This window comes from Anser anser (assembly GCF_964211835.1).
Source record: "Anser anser genome assembly, chromosome: 13".
NCBI classification, from domain to species: domain Eukaryota; kingdom Metazoa; phylum Chordata; class Aves; order Anseriformes; family Anatidae; genus Anser; species Anser anser.
In genome coordinates this window covers 4,902,320-4,918,674 of record NC_139734.1, presented here as the reverse complement: position 1 = coordinate 4,918,674, position 16,355 = coordinate 4,902,320, and the positions used below count along the sequence as shown (strand labels likewise).

General features: G+C 42.2%; 1 protein-coding gene across 2 annotated transcripts in view; it reads right to left on the bottom strand.

The window, feature by feature from the left end:
• Window positions 1-16,355, bottom strand: part of COL4A5 (collagen type IV alpha 5 chain) — an 83,158-nt gene that overhangs the window by 66,317 nt on the left and 486 nt on the right. The gene's annotated exons all lie outside the window — the stretch shown is intronic.

Sequence of the window (16,355 nt, the reverse complement as noted above, 5' to 3'; positions counted from 1 at the left end):
TCAAGGGCTCCCTCCCATACAGGGCACACACCTGTGGACTGTCCCCCATAACTGCTCTCAAACATGAAAATCACAGTTCTTTCCACACCTGCAACAAAGCACAGGAATAACAGAAGCACTTGGGCAAGGCTGGTGTGGTTGAGTCATTCTGCTACCTGCAGCAGGCTGAACTGCACAGCTGCTCAGGGAATGAATTAGTGTTCTTGAAAGGTGTAGGTCTCAGCCTCAGGATGGACACATTGCTGACCAAGTACTTCAGGCTTGATGCTTCCCCTTCCTTCCAAGCGCTGTAAAAAGCACTTATTCACACAGAGTCCCGCTTTTATTATTAACAGCCTCAGATTTAGGTCTCTCCCTTTAAGATTTGCCAGCACCACATGACTAGCCATTAGTTTGCAATGAGACTACAAACTGATCAGGCAATAAGAATTAAAAACAGTACTACTTGCTTTAGAGAGCAAAGCAAAGAAGAAGAGCTGACTGAAACACTGCCTTGCGTTCTGATAGTCATATCAAGCCACAGAGCCCAGAGCCAGAAGAACAAAAGGTACATCAAACCTCTTGAGTGCTCCCTCAGCATGCATTATGCCCACAACATTTTTTTGTAGTCAAGGAGGAACGGGTGCTGGGAGAAACAGTGGAAGTGTTAATTTGGCTAAAATCCATGGTTTTGAGATCTTCTAGTCACGATTGACTACGTCTGTTTCTAGATCACATATATGGGGAAAACAAACTTATTTCCTGGCACTGCTACAACACCAGGCTAGCTCGGGTGCACACAGCTGGCACGGCCAAGGCTCAGTTTAACAGCATCCTGCAGCTCAATTACACTGCAGTAACTGCTTATCCCCAAGCTCAGTCCCAGCCACTCATCACCTGCCCTTGGCCACATTTTAAAGTTGATAGAAGCTATTTTCACTTGTTGGACAACTGTGGAAGCCCAGTTCCTAGAAGGAAGCTTCTAAGCAGTGGGACAAATTCTGCATCTCCTACAGTTCTTCCAGCTGCTCCAGTGCCTAAACACCATTATTACCCTCTGCACTGAGGCATGGCAGCTTCCCCAGACAGGGGCATAAGAGTGTTTTAACATTGGGAAAAAAAGGGAGCATAAATATTTGTACTTTATCAATATCAAGACTACCCGATTAAAAACGGTGAAGTCAACATACAGAAAAGCACATTACAAATGTCTTTGCCCTATGAGGAAGGCTCCCACACTTACCCTGCTGGAGCCATGCAGAAGTTTCAAATTCATTTATAATTCTACTTACAATGGCAAAGAAGTTCAGCCTTGACATTCCACACAAAGATTAAGCTTGATTTTGGTGGTGGTCCTGAAGAACATATACTCACATCTATTAACTGGCCAAGATCTGTGTAACAAAACACCTGCACAGTTATCTAGCTAAGGATTTACTACTCAGACAGGTCAAAGATTTCACCATTTATCTTCAGCAAGTTGAGCTTTCCTTTCACTTGCCTGGACATGAATATAACCGAGAAACAAAAGGGTTTGTGGGGATTTGACAAGTAGAATTAAAACTGCTTTTGTGAGTTCTAATTATGATTTCCACATACGTGCTCTTTAGGTTTAAGAAGAGTACAAGTCTGCAGATCTCACAGATCTGAATACTTAACTGTCAAGTCAGCCATGGCAGCACAAGACCTCACAGTTCCAGAATTCAGGTGGCCACTTTTTTTCACTGAAGTGGCATCTTCATAAGCAAGAACATTTCTAAAGCAAAACTGATTTCAAAGCGTATCATTACATACTCTTAAGTAATCGTTTTCCTCATTTTACCTACCTAAAGATAGTAAGAGAGAATAAGCATCCTGATCTAAAATGCAAGTCAAAACACATGTTTACAGAAGTTCTTGACCAGCTTTTTACTTAAATTAAGGGAACTTCTGAAGCATAACTTAACCCATTACACCTTGAGGCACCATCTTTCTTTGAAGTCTGCACAATACAGTATCTGTTCAAACTTGCAGACGAAATTCTTAGCTGTAGTAGCCATAGCTCTGGCCACTGAAAATGAAAACATGACAGAGGCAGGTTAAACAGATTGAGGTGTTGAACTGATATACAACCCTCTTTTCTCCTCTTAAGAGGCAATATTAGGTTTGGTATTTAGACACCTGAACACTTATATTGTCTTTCCTGCTTTTAAAGCAGTAGTGACATGTAAGGATTGCCACCACAAAAAGCCATCACCAAATTACAGACTCAGTCTTTTTACTAAATTCAAGCCCAAGGCTTGTGTAACTTTCATCCATCCCTAAACTGTAATTATTTGCCCATGAAAACTTTTTCCATGTGAAGGAGACTTCCCTGCAAGCACCCCAGGGAATGCTCTCTCCTCCCTTTCCTGGAAGCTCCTAAGGACAGCTCAGAGAAGAGATCTAGAGAAGCACTCACCTGCAGATTTGGGCTGGTCAAGTGACCTGCCACACAGCAGCAGCTGCTGCTGCATGGGAGACTCGATCAGCAAATACACTGAGTAGGAGCAGGCTGTCCCAATGCCTGAACTGCTGAGCAGAGCTAGAATCAGACAAACAGGGGAAGGGTCCCTCTCTAGCAAGCTGCAGAAGGATGCAAGTCAGCAGGGGGAAGCTTACATAGAAACAATCCTTACCCTCCCAGAACTCAGGGCTTTCCACCTCCCTTTTTTAAACAAAAAAATGTGAAAGCAATGGGCAAATGTACACAGAGGTTATCCCCCAGGAGCAGGGGGCACTGCAGTCTGTAAACCGGTGTTTGGTTCCTGAACCAAGGCAAGGACAGGAAGTGAGCTGGGCATGCTGTCAGCTCCCAGACCTTGCTCCCTTTCTCCGTACTTAGCTCTAAGAGGAGGAGAGCTGAGAACTCCCCAGGACATGCAGAAACCCTTCAAGCAGAGTTTGAACTGCCAGTCCTCACAACTCACAGTAGCTCATTCTCATTTTCTAGAGGAACCTAAAAGAAAGTGATAGTTGCCACCCTGCTTTAATGAGTGCTGCCAGACTTGAACTCAACTGTAGGCAAAGAGAAGGATCCGGACAGTTCTCACTGCTTCTCAGAACTCCTATTTCTGTGGCCTGTAAGACTTACTACACTGAAGCCCACTTGTTCTGTATGTTCACTGAGTGGGATACACAGAAAGTAAAATAATCATATCAAGGTTCACTGCCAATCTCACAAACATTTCAAAGGTGAGATTGAAGACACCTGAAAAGCCAAGTACTTTTACTTCTATCCTAATGAACTCAACTCTCCAAACCTCTCAACACTCTGCTGTAAGAATTTGTGAAAGTGTCCTTAAGTGGCAGCTCAGGTTAAGTACCGCCTTTATGCTGCCGCTATGTTTAGATTTGACAAGTACACAGCTGGTAAAAGGAGTGCAAGCAGAGAGAAATTAAGACAGAACACAAACTACCAGATGGTCTTTTCTGCCCACTTTGCCTTCAAGTACATGAGCCCACAGATGCCATACCCATTTCCTTGCTCAGCAGACACTGCAGCACCTGCACAAACCTCTGAACAGACAGGTTCGGTAGAGAAACACCTTAAAGCAACTCTTCAGCTTTCAGTTTTGCAATAGGAGATTTGGGCAGGGGCGAATGACATACCACCTCTGTAGGCAGCCCACACTTGACTACTTCTGATTTCAGTTCTAAATGCTCAACTCTGATTCTATTCTTTCCTGGAAGCAATTTAAAAGACATTGGAACCAACCTAAAAGATCCTAACAGCTGCTTTAAATGCATTTCCTTTGTTTTTACTCTATACCATACATATGAGGAAATGTTTTTTCCATGAATACACTGGAAATAACACCTTGATGACAGCTCCACAGCTAAGACTTCAAGAAATAAAAACTTGCACTGAGGTTGCACCTTTATATACAGGGAAAGTCTGAGCACAAACATGCACTATGTGGGGAAATAGCCACAGTACGCAAGAGATGAAGTCAGTTCTGCATTTCTGTTGGCTTAGTTATTGTACCATATATTGATGTGAACATTAAAAACTCACATCAAATCACCCTCTGGCTTATATACAGACCGTAACCAAACTCCTTAAACACGTACATTGCAGTGTAGGGGAACAGTTTCATTTAAGCATGCCTTTACCTTTGCTTGTCCAGTTACGCGTTTCTGCGAGTAGCTCTAGCACCAAGACACCTGACATTCAGACAGCAGCAGCATACAGTAAGTCACTTTGCTTTCCAGGAAGTCTCAGTTTTATTTGAATTTTACATACATGTCTCTAATCACTAGCCTCTAGAGGCTTCCTGATTTTTTCCAGATGCAAATAAAAAGTGCCATATGGCACCCATTACACATTAAGATTTACTAGTCATTTAGGACCTTTCCCAAGTGACAGGTGTTAGATGTTTCCACTTTCTATAACCATGTCCAAATGTAACACAAACCTCAGGCTAACTGTCAGCCAGGCTGCAAGCCTCACCTGCCTGCGAGCCAAGTATTAGAGTCATAACGCCGCTCGCTCTGGCAGCATGTCTCTAATTATTTCCTGGGTAAGGAAACAGAATAAAGACACAGGCTCTAGACTAACTCCCCAGAACATGTCCTACTCCTCACCTTTGCACGTTGTACAGACAGAGGAAGCTTCAGTCCCTTAGTGGAAGCCACTCATTTGACACTAACAACTGCACCTTCATGTGGTGTGCACATGAAGCAGACCACCTGTGAACAGAACTCCACTTCTTCCTCCGAGAAAGAAGGAAAAAATAGAACAGCAGTTCAGATGAATCTAACAACCTCTCTGTGGTCTATTTTGAAACTACAGAAAGCACTAAATTAATACCAAAGATTAAGCAAGTATATGTGTTGAAAAGAATAGAGGCTGTGCACAGCGATATTGTGTTGAGATGTTATCTGAAGTAGTACACACCCTCCTCACTGTCAGAACAAGACCTAACTCACTTGAAGCTTGGTAGATGTCTGGGGAATTTTTTTTTTGCCATTCTTTCAGTTCTTGGACCAAGTATCATAGCTCCAAGGTTCTTCTAGTTAGAGCTGTTTCATCATTTGTTTATGCCTGTAGCATCAGCATACCCAGTGTGTGCATTTTAATACCTAAACCTAAGTGTGGTCAGTGCTTTTTTTGTATTGACAAATACAGATAGAAACTACCCTCCAGCCTCAAGTAATCAAAGTTGGAAAACGTATGCGGCTGTGGAGAAGGCCAATTTAGACAAGGAAGCAATGAATACAAAGCAATTGTCCTAACCCTCTCCAAGTCACTTCCAAACAGAAAAGAGCATCAGGAGCTGGTGAGTTGGGAGGTCCTTTTCCTCTATCCACAAGGCTTCAGACATCCCTAAAGCTGATAAAAATTGGAGACATTTAGTGGGCATTAGATGCCTGTTCAGGAACTCGCATGTTTACCTTCAGCAGATGAATAGTAGGATACTCTAGCCCCCAGTGTTCAGCTACCTGCTAATGAGAGCTTGGGGTCTCCTTAGAGCATCTGTCACTTGAAGCCCAGGGAAGATGATCAAACTGTACCTTGCTGTGAAAGAGCAAGTTTACAGGGATACAGAGGATCACAATAGCAGTATTCTCCCAGAGCATTTAGTGGGGACAAAGGAAAAGTGGGACTGACTATTTTATTGCCTTTAAAGTGCTAGAAGAGACAGCTGCAGGCTAATGCTAATAGACAGTCTATTTGGGACACACGATCTTGGAATCAGATACTCAGACTTGATTAGAAGTGGATTTCATTCCCTTACACGTGGGAAGCTACATCTAGAGGCTACACATTACATTATCACAAGAATCGCTACATTCGGTTTGCACTGATCATCCCTGAACAGAAAGCATGCCCTAGGAATTCAATTGCACTTGTCAAAGGCTTGCTACTTTAAAAAAATTGAACCCATGCCAAAAAGTGAGCTAAAAGGACCACAGATAAGATCTTTACAAAAGGCCTTGAAAACCAACAAGTTTTTCGAAGTATTAACATGGTATCTGTAGTAAAAAAGGCAAAAGAAATCTGATCAGTGCTGGAAGGGGGGTGGGAGGAAAGGCAGAAGGAGGAAAATGCACCTTAGATTTTTATTTCAAACACCTGCTGATACTTAAGCCTTCATAATATTTTCTTCTATATTTTGTCTCTACTCTTCCCCTACCTCCCACCACCAACAGTGAAAAAGATCATTTTGTAACAATGACATATTCATCCAAAGAGATTCAATCAAAAGGATTTTAGTAGAAGTATGATTAGTGTATACAGAATGAACCAGACAGTTTTAATAAAGACAAATTAAAATGTATTACTCAAAAATTCCTTTTTTGAAATACTTTGAGGGATACCACCCATGAAAACTTAGAAGCGTTACTTTCAGCAGATGCTGTATAAATAGTTTAGTACTACTTATTTGGGGAAAAGGAGTCTTCAGTAGTAAAGTTAAGCTCCTCCTTGCTTCGGCAATTACATTATTATTGCTTTCTTATCAGTCGGTTTTATTCCCAGTTGCTCTGGAGGTTGCTGGGAGGCAGGTTAACAATACCCAACTCAGAGTACCTGGTTAAGACAATCCTCTGACCCAGCCTGAGGATGTCAGGCTGTCTTCTGTGCAATGCTGCATTAAAGCATTATCAGTTTTTCAAAAGTGAGGGTAGACAAGGAGAGAACCCACATTGTCCCAACAGTAACTGAACTGGGGATGTCCATTCACAAGAAGTAGCCCTCAACTCAAGCCTTACTAAACCTCAAGATGCAGCTCAGCCTGAATTTGGGGAAGAATGAGCAGCTGCCCCTGGCATCTGCACACATTCCAACCCAGCCAGTCACTTTCTCAAAGGGAAAGTGTTCCCCGAGGCACCCTGTTTTAGGGAGTGCACCAACTCCCACAAGTGCTATTTGGAGCTGGATGCAGTCCAAGAAAATAACCTGCTGCAAGTTTGTGATCTATGTTCTGCATCCTGCAGTGACTGGTAGGTTAATTGCAAGCACTAAGTACTGAGCGTTGCCAGAAAGTTTTAACTGTGTTCCTCCAGTCAGCAAGGTTTGGAATGGAAGATACTTTTACAATGTCCTTTTAGTTCGCAGCTACAAGAAGAATAAATGGAGAACTTTGAAGACAGCCCCCTGCTTTGAGCAGGAGGTCGTCTCTCCTAGCCTCCAGAGCAGCAGGATTATACTTTCAGTCTGAGTTTTTCTTTGATTCTAGAAGAAGAGACAAGCTTGGCATTTTAGCTTTTTAATTTCATTTTCTTCTCTACATTAAAGTACTCCAAGAGTTAAATCCCACAGCATTTTGTGCGCTTACACTCTCCTGTCAGGGCCAGAGATAGTAAAGGTAGTGGAGGTCCCTAGCTCTGCAGAGCCAAGTGAAGCACAGAATTGGGACTAAAAGCTACCAAGTTACAACTGCAACTCACATTCACATACATGAACTACCTCAGACATTCGATCACTACCAGTCACCACAGTATGAAACAAAATAAAAGGCCCCATCTGAAGAGAGCCAAAAAGCTTGGGAAGTTTGTCCAAAGATGACAGCCTTTTGACTTCACATATGGGTCTGGATGGGAGTTTTCTCCTCCCAGGAGGAAGCACCGGTGTTTTGAGACAAGTAATGAAAGCTTGTTATGCAGCATGTTTAGTGATCAATGGAAAGTGATGTTCATGTTTCTGTTACGTAGCTGCGACTCAAGTATAACAAAATACTGTGACTGGAGATTTTTGCCCCCCCAGACTTCATTATCTGTTTGTAACAATTAGCTTTCAGAAATTAGTCTTTGTACTTGATGCCTCCCCCTTCTGTATTTGTCTTGTCCTTTGAGCCTCTTAACTGACAATAATACAGCATTTGGTTCATTTCATCTGAAAACTTCAGAAGTGGCCTCTGGTACACTTCTGAATCAAAGAGCTTAAGGGCCTCCTTGCAGTTTCAAATACCAAGTCTGTTAATACATGTCTTTTTGCCATCAAGATGCAAAAGTCACTGAAAACCTTAAGCAAAGCTTAGGACAATACATCCACAGCCATTAGGTGTCTTATTGACAGGCTAAGCAAATGTGCTTAATGTCAATTAATAATTCATCAATTAAAGAGAAACAGTACCTGTCTGATTACTCTCACTTGTAGGTACAGTACTCTGGTGTTCCAAAAATAGACATGTTCTGAGCATGACTAGACCTGTCAACAAGCCTCTCCTCATTAAAGTTAAGGAATTTATTTTCTACGTTCACTTAGAATACAAAAACACAAGAATTGAAACTTTTCTCATCCATTTCCTCATCTCTCCATTTTTTCCTCCATACTGTGTTTCAGTATATAACTCTTAAAGAATAAAAAAAGTTAAGGAATGGCTTTGCAGAAACCTTAAGGTTCTGTTATGTGTGAATACACAGTGACTGGATGAAGAGATGAGTAGTCAAATACAAGTTACCTTCTTCAGACTGGTAAAAGAGCCTCCTTTTCCTTCCAAGTACCTTTGTCTTTCAAGGTTCAATAGATGAGAGTTTTTCTTAGACTAATTCAGAAAACTTTGAGTCACTTCATATCCAAATGACAGCTGCGAGTCATTTAGTCTTTCAGAAAGGACAGCGTCTCCTGTCATTCTGTGTAATATGTTGGTTCAGAATAAACTGAACTACGAAAATCACTGCTCCATAAAAAGGGTTCATTTTAAAAGGTTTTTAAACTGAGAACATAAGCTCCTTCACCCAAGTATCATTTTGCAGGGGCACTTTATAGGAAATTGTGTGTTCTGGGGGATGAAGGCCCATCTAGCCTTGCCTGCAGGTCACATTAGCGTCACCTAAAGAAATGAAAACTATTTGTGGTTTCTAGCAAATGCTACTTGAATTCATGGTGTATAAAGGGCAAAGTTCTTTGCCCAGGGTGCTCATTTTATTCTCCTCTACAGGACACCTGCAGGATTTCAGTGCATAGAGAGGCTTGCTTCTGAAGAACTGATACTGTATTTAGTAAACACATACTGATACTATACAGTCTTATTCACAAACTGTCATATTCACTCCTTAATGACAGAATGTTAGCCTTCTTTGCTAGACAGGTGAAGCTAAAAAAAATCAAATGCAAGTTCAACTTGCTTAAGTTTGACAGATTTATGTAATAACAAATGCTTGTTATTTTTTCCATCCAAAATGTGGGAGTTTGGGAGAGATTAAGGGCCAGAAGGGAAGAGCAATAAAGCTATTCTGAAAAAAGTGTCAAAAAGTTTACAGTACATCCAGAGTACTGGAGAAATAATGAAGCCCAGTATGAATTATCAAAAATCAACACTCTTGAGTTGCCTAGTTTGATTAGAAAACATAGGGAAAAGTATATGTCTGCCAGGAAAACAGTATTTAGAATAGAGATGAAGTGACTGTACATTACTTGGGTATGAACTCAGAGCTTTCCCACACATGGAGACGAGAAATAGTGCCAGAAAGTGTTTAATATAAAGTTAATTTGTTTTAGCAACAGGTAGCTATTAAAACAGTATGACCCACAAGTCCATGGCTGGGTGAAGAAATCCATCTGGCACTGGTCTCCTTTTAAGGATTCCTGGATTCCAAGAAAACATGTTCACATCACATTTTATACTAGCATGCAAATTAAGAAGCAAAAGTGACACCCTTCAAGGTTAAGGCACAGAAAAAGAGTAATCTCCTGGAGTAAGAACAGCATAGAGAAGATGACATCAGGAGGTGGGGGAAAGAATCGCTAGCCTCAGGCACAATAGGCTAACAAAACCACTTACCCTTCCCACATGTGAGTTCGAGACTTTTAACCAAGCAGAGTAACAGCACAGAAAAGGATGACCTTCCAAGTTCAGAAGTACAATAGTGAAAGAAGCATAGGCAAATTGTTATTCCAGACACTGGATCAAGGAGCTGAAACATTAATTTCACTCAAAAACGATCATTGTTATCAAGTGCCAAGTGATTTTTTTCCTTAAGTTTTGAGTTGTAAGGGAAACTTATCTTATTTCCTTCTGTTTGAGGAACACTGCAAATTGCACTTCAGTATATTAAAATACAACACACCAATGCATATTACCAGTGCACATACTTACGTATAAGAAGTCTAATTTCTGTTTGAGACAATGCTACAAGATGAAGAGAAGACTGACTTCCCGGTCATATAACTACCAGTTACAGACAGCACATGGTGAATGCAGGTTATGAAATGTAAGACACAACACCTCTGATATCATCTACAAAATTCCTCCCTTCCACTCAATGCTGCCAATGCTCTAAGATGCTTCAAGCACCTGAAAGGAGTAGGTAGAAACAGGAGTCAGTCAGAAAGAAGAATATCAACACTGGGGTTTTTCTTCAAGCCTCATTGCCTTTTTCTCAGTACAAATGTTGGCATGTTGCTTCACTACCACTCCAGTTGCTACATAAAGCCCAATTTAATGCTCGCAAATGAAGGTTCTTGCATACTTGTCTAGTGCAGTAACTGTGCAAGAAGCCAGTTTGACCAACTGAAAATTAAGCTAGAAAGGAAGGTCTGTGTAGTTCTGTTCAATTTTCTGTGTAGGAGTACTAAAAATATGGTATAGCTTTGGAGGAACTCAGCAGCCACTTATCTCAGCAGTCCTGAGAGCACTCTGCGCTGAGATACCTGTCCGGTTTCGCCTTTCCCACAAGCTGCCCTACAGCCCCGAGCGCTCACAGGAAGCCTTTCCACCACAGCCCCGCTACTTGCCCAGTAGGCAACCAGAACCATCATCCCTTAACCCAAGGCAAGAGCTCCCCAAGGACCTGTCAGCCTGCCAGTTGACACCAGAGTCAGTAAGGTGATCATACCTACTGTAACTACATCTCCAAATACAACATGAAAGAGGTACAAAAAGCAAGAGTTAGCAAAAGATGGAAAGAGATGAAAGCTTCATTCGGTATCGGTGAAGCATTTGGAAAAAAACTAAGGAATTTTCTAAGGATTTTCTTGCTTATTGTTTCTTGGAGATTCATTTGGTATACTATCATGTACATACACCACAGCTCTAAGTAAGGATTGTCCAAGTCTAGTTTCACAAAGCATCTTAATTCCCCAGGAAGCACTACAACATAAGTAAACTTCCTGTAAATTAATGGGGCATTTTAAAAGCAAGATTCACAGTGGTAACAGCTAAGGTCAGTACTGGAATAAACAGGTTTTTTCCAACATGTTCAAGACATTTCAGCACAGAGCCCTAACAGATGTTTAGGGCATTTCAGCACAAAGCCTTAACAAAGGCAGACAATGGCAAAAAAAGGACTTATTAGGCTGTTTTTGGCTGAGCTTCACTTATCTCAAGGAAAGCTAAGACAATGGAAGGTAGGGTTTCCAGCAGAGCTGCAGTAGCAAAGCTTATCTAGCATACAGGGGGCCACATTTGACCACAGGAGAGGAGTTCTGCAGGGCTAACCATATGCCTCAAAGAAAAAATCATTTTGTAGACAGCTCTTTGACTAAGTGCTAGTCTAAGTGTTGTACGTAGATGTCTTTTACAGTGCCAGGAGAGGGAACATTGAAATTCAGCTCTGTCATTTTAATTCTCCTTAGAGAGATTAGGTAAAAGAAACAAAATACTGATGAGACTAAACTATTTTCTTACCCCCCCAAATGGGAGAAGGAGACAAGAAGAGAAATCCAACCACAGAAGTTGGAGCTGCAATAGCTGAGCCTTGAAGGGTATCGCTAAAGTCAGCTCAAATCCATAGCTTTAGAGTTCCTTTCTTCCTGACTCCTAAAAGAGGCTTCAGGTTAAAAAAACACTATCAATATTACCTCTACATTTTTTTCCCTCTTGTTACATTATAGCAAAGTAACATATGTACACATACACTGTGCAAGACACCCTCCACAAAAGGAAACTCGTACTTTGAAGTTTGAAAAGAGAATACAAGTTACAGTTTTCAATGCTGCCATGCTGACAGTCTGAGAGATGGCTTCTTAAGGAGTTGCAACCAAAACACAGCAGCAGCTATCTTCACTGGAAGTAATCATGAGACCTCCTACTTACAATTGCATACAGTTACAATTAATTCTTGACTACAGGATGCACAAGTAGTTTTAAAGCACACTTCAGAGCACGGCTTTACTCTCACATAGTTACATTTAGACTCCTGGGATGATTCAGGTTGGAAGGGGCCTCAGGTCGGTATTTACCCCAGACTCCCCTTTGGAGCATAGGAACAGAGACACGGTTTCATAAACGAAAGACAAAATACAAGTGCCTTATTCAAGAATACTAAAGATGTCCATAGTACAGTTTAAGAATCAGACTTTTAGAGAAAATAAATTATCACCAAGTCAATGCTAAAATGGTTAATTTGCAATATAATTTCAAAATTATGTGACTGTGGAATAGCTCTTCACCCTAAAATTAAGAACATATCCCCCACATGCAGTATCCTAAATTTAGGACCATCTCCTTCACAAATTCTCCAAGAAAGATATAAACTCTGTGAGAAAAGCTTAAAACAAAAGTTATTTTACAATTAGTTTACAAGTATTGGAGTTTGCTTGTTTTTTAAAACAGGACCTTTTCAGGACCTTACTTCAGCTCAGCTGCGTTCATGCTGTTGGTAAGTCCTTGGTACACTGAAGCTTTTCCTCTGCACACCACCCATCTGCAATTACATAACCAGGGCTTTCAGCAAGTTTCCTTTTCAGAAAGCTGCACTGCATCAGTGACACTTCATACTGTTTAATTGCATTGTTAACCTCCCACAGGAAGGTAAAAGATGCTTAAAACCATACTAGTACACCTCTTGAACAAATTTTTACACGTTCGGTGCTGTAAGCCACCTGCTCTTAGCATAGAAGCCTGAAGTTGACATCAGATAGCCAAAAACTGGGTAGAGCACCAGCTTAAAAGCACCCCCGTGAGTTCAAGTCCAGACAGCCTGATGCAACAGTCAGGCAAAAAGCGCTTTCATTCCCAGCAATTTGTCTGGTATTATTATTGGCGGAGGCTGCTTGGGCACGCTTGCGTAATGCTATTCCTCGAACGTGCAAGCGTTATCTAGATATCTTGTTAAGTGGTGATACGCAGGGGAGAGTTCACACAGTTGATGCCATTAGGGGAGAGTTTTCGTTTAAGCGGAGGGAGGGTCAAAGTGCACCATACATCCTCACGGCCTGCAGAACGGCTTCCTCGCTGCACTTTGTCCCAGAGAGAAAATACGCCTGGTAATTTTGCCGGGGTGTTCTTTCTGATTTCAGTTGTTTTGTAAGACTGATAAGTCCCTGTGTGTTCAAGTAAAACTAAGAGCAGCTAACTGCATTATGGTAAGCACTACTGCTTATTCAGTGTAGAAAGATCACTGTAAATTTACATAACTGTTAAATAAACCAAGTAACACTTCATCCTAGGAAAGTTTCCCCTTCCTTCTTTGGAAGAAAAAGGGTACGTAGCTTAGATAATTGCTTACAGTGAGTAGATGAATCCATTCATAATGAGGAAATCACCAGAAAGTGCCTAAGCAGAGGCACCAGGAGCATGCTAGGAGTTTCTGCTGAACTATCAGTCTATTTCCATCATGTAGGAAAACTGAATAAGATCCATAACTACTTTTTATGCATGGCCACAAAAGACTAGATGTTACAGTCCGAAGGAGTATTGTTAGGTTTCATGCAGAATGCCTTGGATTTATTTGCATTTCAGTATACACCAGAGCACATCCTGAGATACAACTGTTACTGTGCATCTTCACAAGCCATGAAAGGTCAACAGCAAAACACATGACAAGTGACAAGTTACAAGTGTGAGGGCTTGAGCCTTGATGTTATGCAACAGTCTTGTGCACATCCTCGGAATTTCAGGATGAAATATTGTTTGAATTCCGCAGGCGAGCATCCATTCCATCCTGCTTTTCAAGAGCTAGCTTTCATAACTAGCAAGCCAGACAGTTACGAAATGCAACATAATGGTAGCCAATCCCATGAAAAGTATTTGGGTCCAAAGGAAATGACTATCATTTACACATCAAGAATATTAAGTACAGTGTAATTAACTACATGAGATATATGCATATACTCATGTCAAACTGGAATAAAAAACGCAGGCAAAGAAAACAAGACATCACAAAAATTTTGGACAACTTCAGGGCAAACAAAGCCCATCTACACACACTAAACATCTAGGCCTTAACCATAAAGGTTCCCCTCCCCCCCCAGTAAAAGCTAATAAGCAGGCATTAACTTCAACAGAGTTTCATAGATTATTGATTTGTGTTAATCTAGTTCATCTCAATAATCTAGCTCATCTCCATTCTTTAACTAAAGAACTTCCACAATTGTAACTTAAGATCACTTCTCTATAGAGAAGAGTAAGCCTGCCAGGAGAGGGAAAAGCACTTTGCTTATAATAGAAGCTAGTTGACTTATATACATGTGTGGAATTATATAAGAAACACCAAGTCATTTAGGCAACAATATTGCCCCTTTGCATACATAAGCACTCGCATACTCTGATGACAGCAAATAAGTACCTTTCCTGTACTCCATGCACCACTGGCACCATATCCTACCCCTTTCCTCCTCCCACTCTGAAGTAACACTGGTCTGACTCCCAGCTACTTTTACGCTGCTAGCCAGCGCTTACATGCTTCACCCTACATCACTGCTCAGTCTGTACAAGTGCACTGCATGACCCATATCCTACTCACCAAGCTGAGTTTATGGCTTAAGGGCACTGGAAATCCAGTAATAAAACTGGAACAATTAAATTCATCCGTACTGAGTATGAGCTTCTGGTGGTTTTATTAAGTCATTGTCTCCATGGACAGATAACAGCATTGCTCTGTCACCTTGTACTTATCACTTAGCATAGATAGTCCTACAATCCAGCGCAAAGACATCATGATTTTTACATTTAAAATGTGTATGATGAGGTTGAATAAGCTCAGCTATTTTAGTGAGGACACCAGAATGACTTCAAATCATCCCACCAGGATTATCCTGTTGGGGTAGGGAAACCCAACATAAGGCCCCAAAACACTATTCACAAAGAGACTGTGTGTATTACGCATACTGCTATAACGTTAGTTCTACCTCTTCTGGCCATCAAAAGAGTAAAACACCGATCCAAATTGATACGGGTCAGTATAATTTAGCATTGTTACCATCATGGGAGATTCAAGGACATCAGAACACCAGAGTACTAAGAAACCAAAGAGTCAGCAGGATTTGTGTAAGTTGGGAACAGAGTTGCCTGTCTCTTTCTCCCATCCCCACTAGCCCTCAGGTCTTGAGTTAATCTCATCTCACTGTGGGGCAGTAAAACCCCAGGAGACTCATCCTAAAAGGAAGCCTATAGCACAAGGTGGCATTGAGATCCATGAACTCTACCATTTTGCTTTTTCCTTTCTTTTCTCTCGAGGCACAGGGCTGCCTACAGGGTCAGCCCAGCAGCATCCCCTTCCAGGACCCCACAGACTCCCACCACTCACAGACACGCATCTCTGCTCCAGGGCTTTCCTAAAGGAGGGGGAAGAGGCCATATTTATGCACACAAACCCACCCCTCTTCAATCCCCACCTCCTAAACAGTGAAATCCTGCAGGTGGAACTGACCCAGTCCCTTCTTTAAGGGGTAAAAAGTGGGGAAATTTTATGGGAAATAGCCTGGGGCCCGGTGGCACTTCACACAGCATCAGAAGTAGCACCGCAGGCAACACGAAGACAAGCAGCTCTCAAAAGCCGTAAGCACTGATAACACACTAGTATCACTTACGTTTGGGTACACTCCTGGGAAGAAGGAGGGGTGGAAGAGTAGAAGAGAGCATTACAGCCAATCTTTACTTTTTGGAAGGGCAAACGAAAGGTCTACAAAGTCTCACAGTAAAGGAATGCACTTCAAAGGAGCTCCAGACAAGTAGGATTTTGTCAGCTCTATCTACAAAACCACACATGTAGTAGGGCCACAGCAGAGAGGTGCTTTACACCTCTCATTAGGACCGCTTTTCAACTGGGGAACAATCTGAAACATCAGAAACCTGAACTCATTTTCTCTTCCACATAAGCTTCAGAAAAGTTATCGCCCCGAGCAGTGGATTGTAAAAAGCAGATAGGAGCTGACGCACGCTGAAGCAGGAGCCCATTCCTTGCCCCATCCCTTGCCAGCAGCAGGTCCCTGGGAAGCACTTGACCAAGCAGCCGGTGCCTCCTGCCCCCAGGTCTGTGAGGGAAGGCAGGGTGGGCACCCCAGAGGCAGCACAGCGCCCTCCTCCTCCTCCTCTCCCTTCTCTCCCCTACCAAGGGCGCCCAGCACCACCTGAGGAGCACCCCTGGGCCTTCGGGGCGCCCCCAGCCCTGCCGGAGGGGGGCGTCCGGCCTCCTTTGTCCCCCTACCTCCCGCACACGGCTCCCCCAGTACCTCAGCCCCCCTCCGA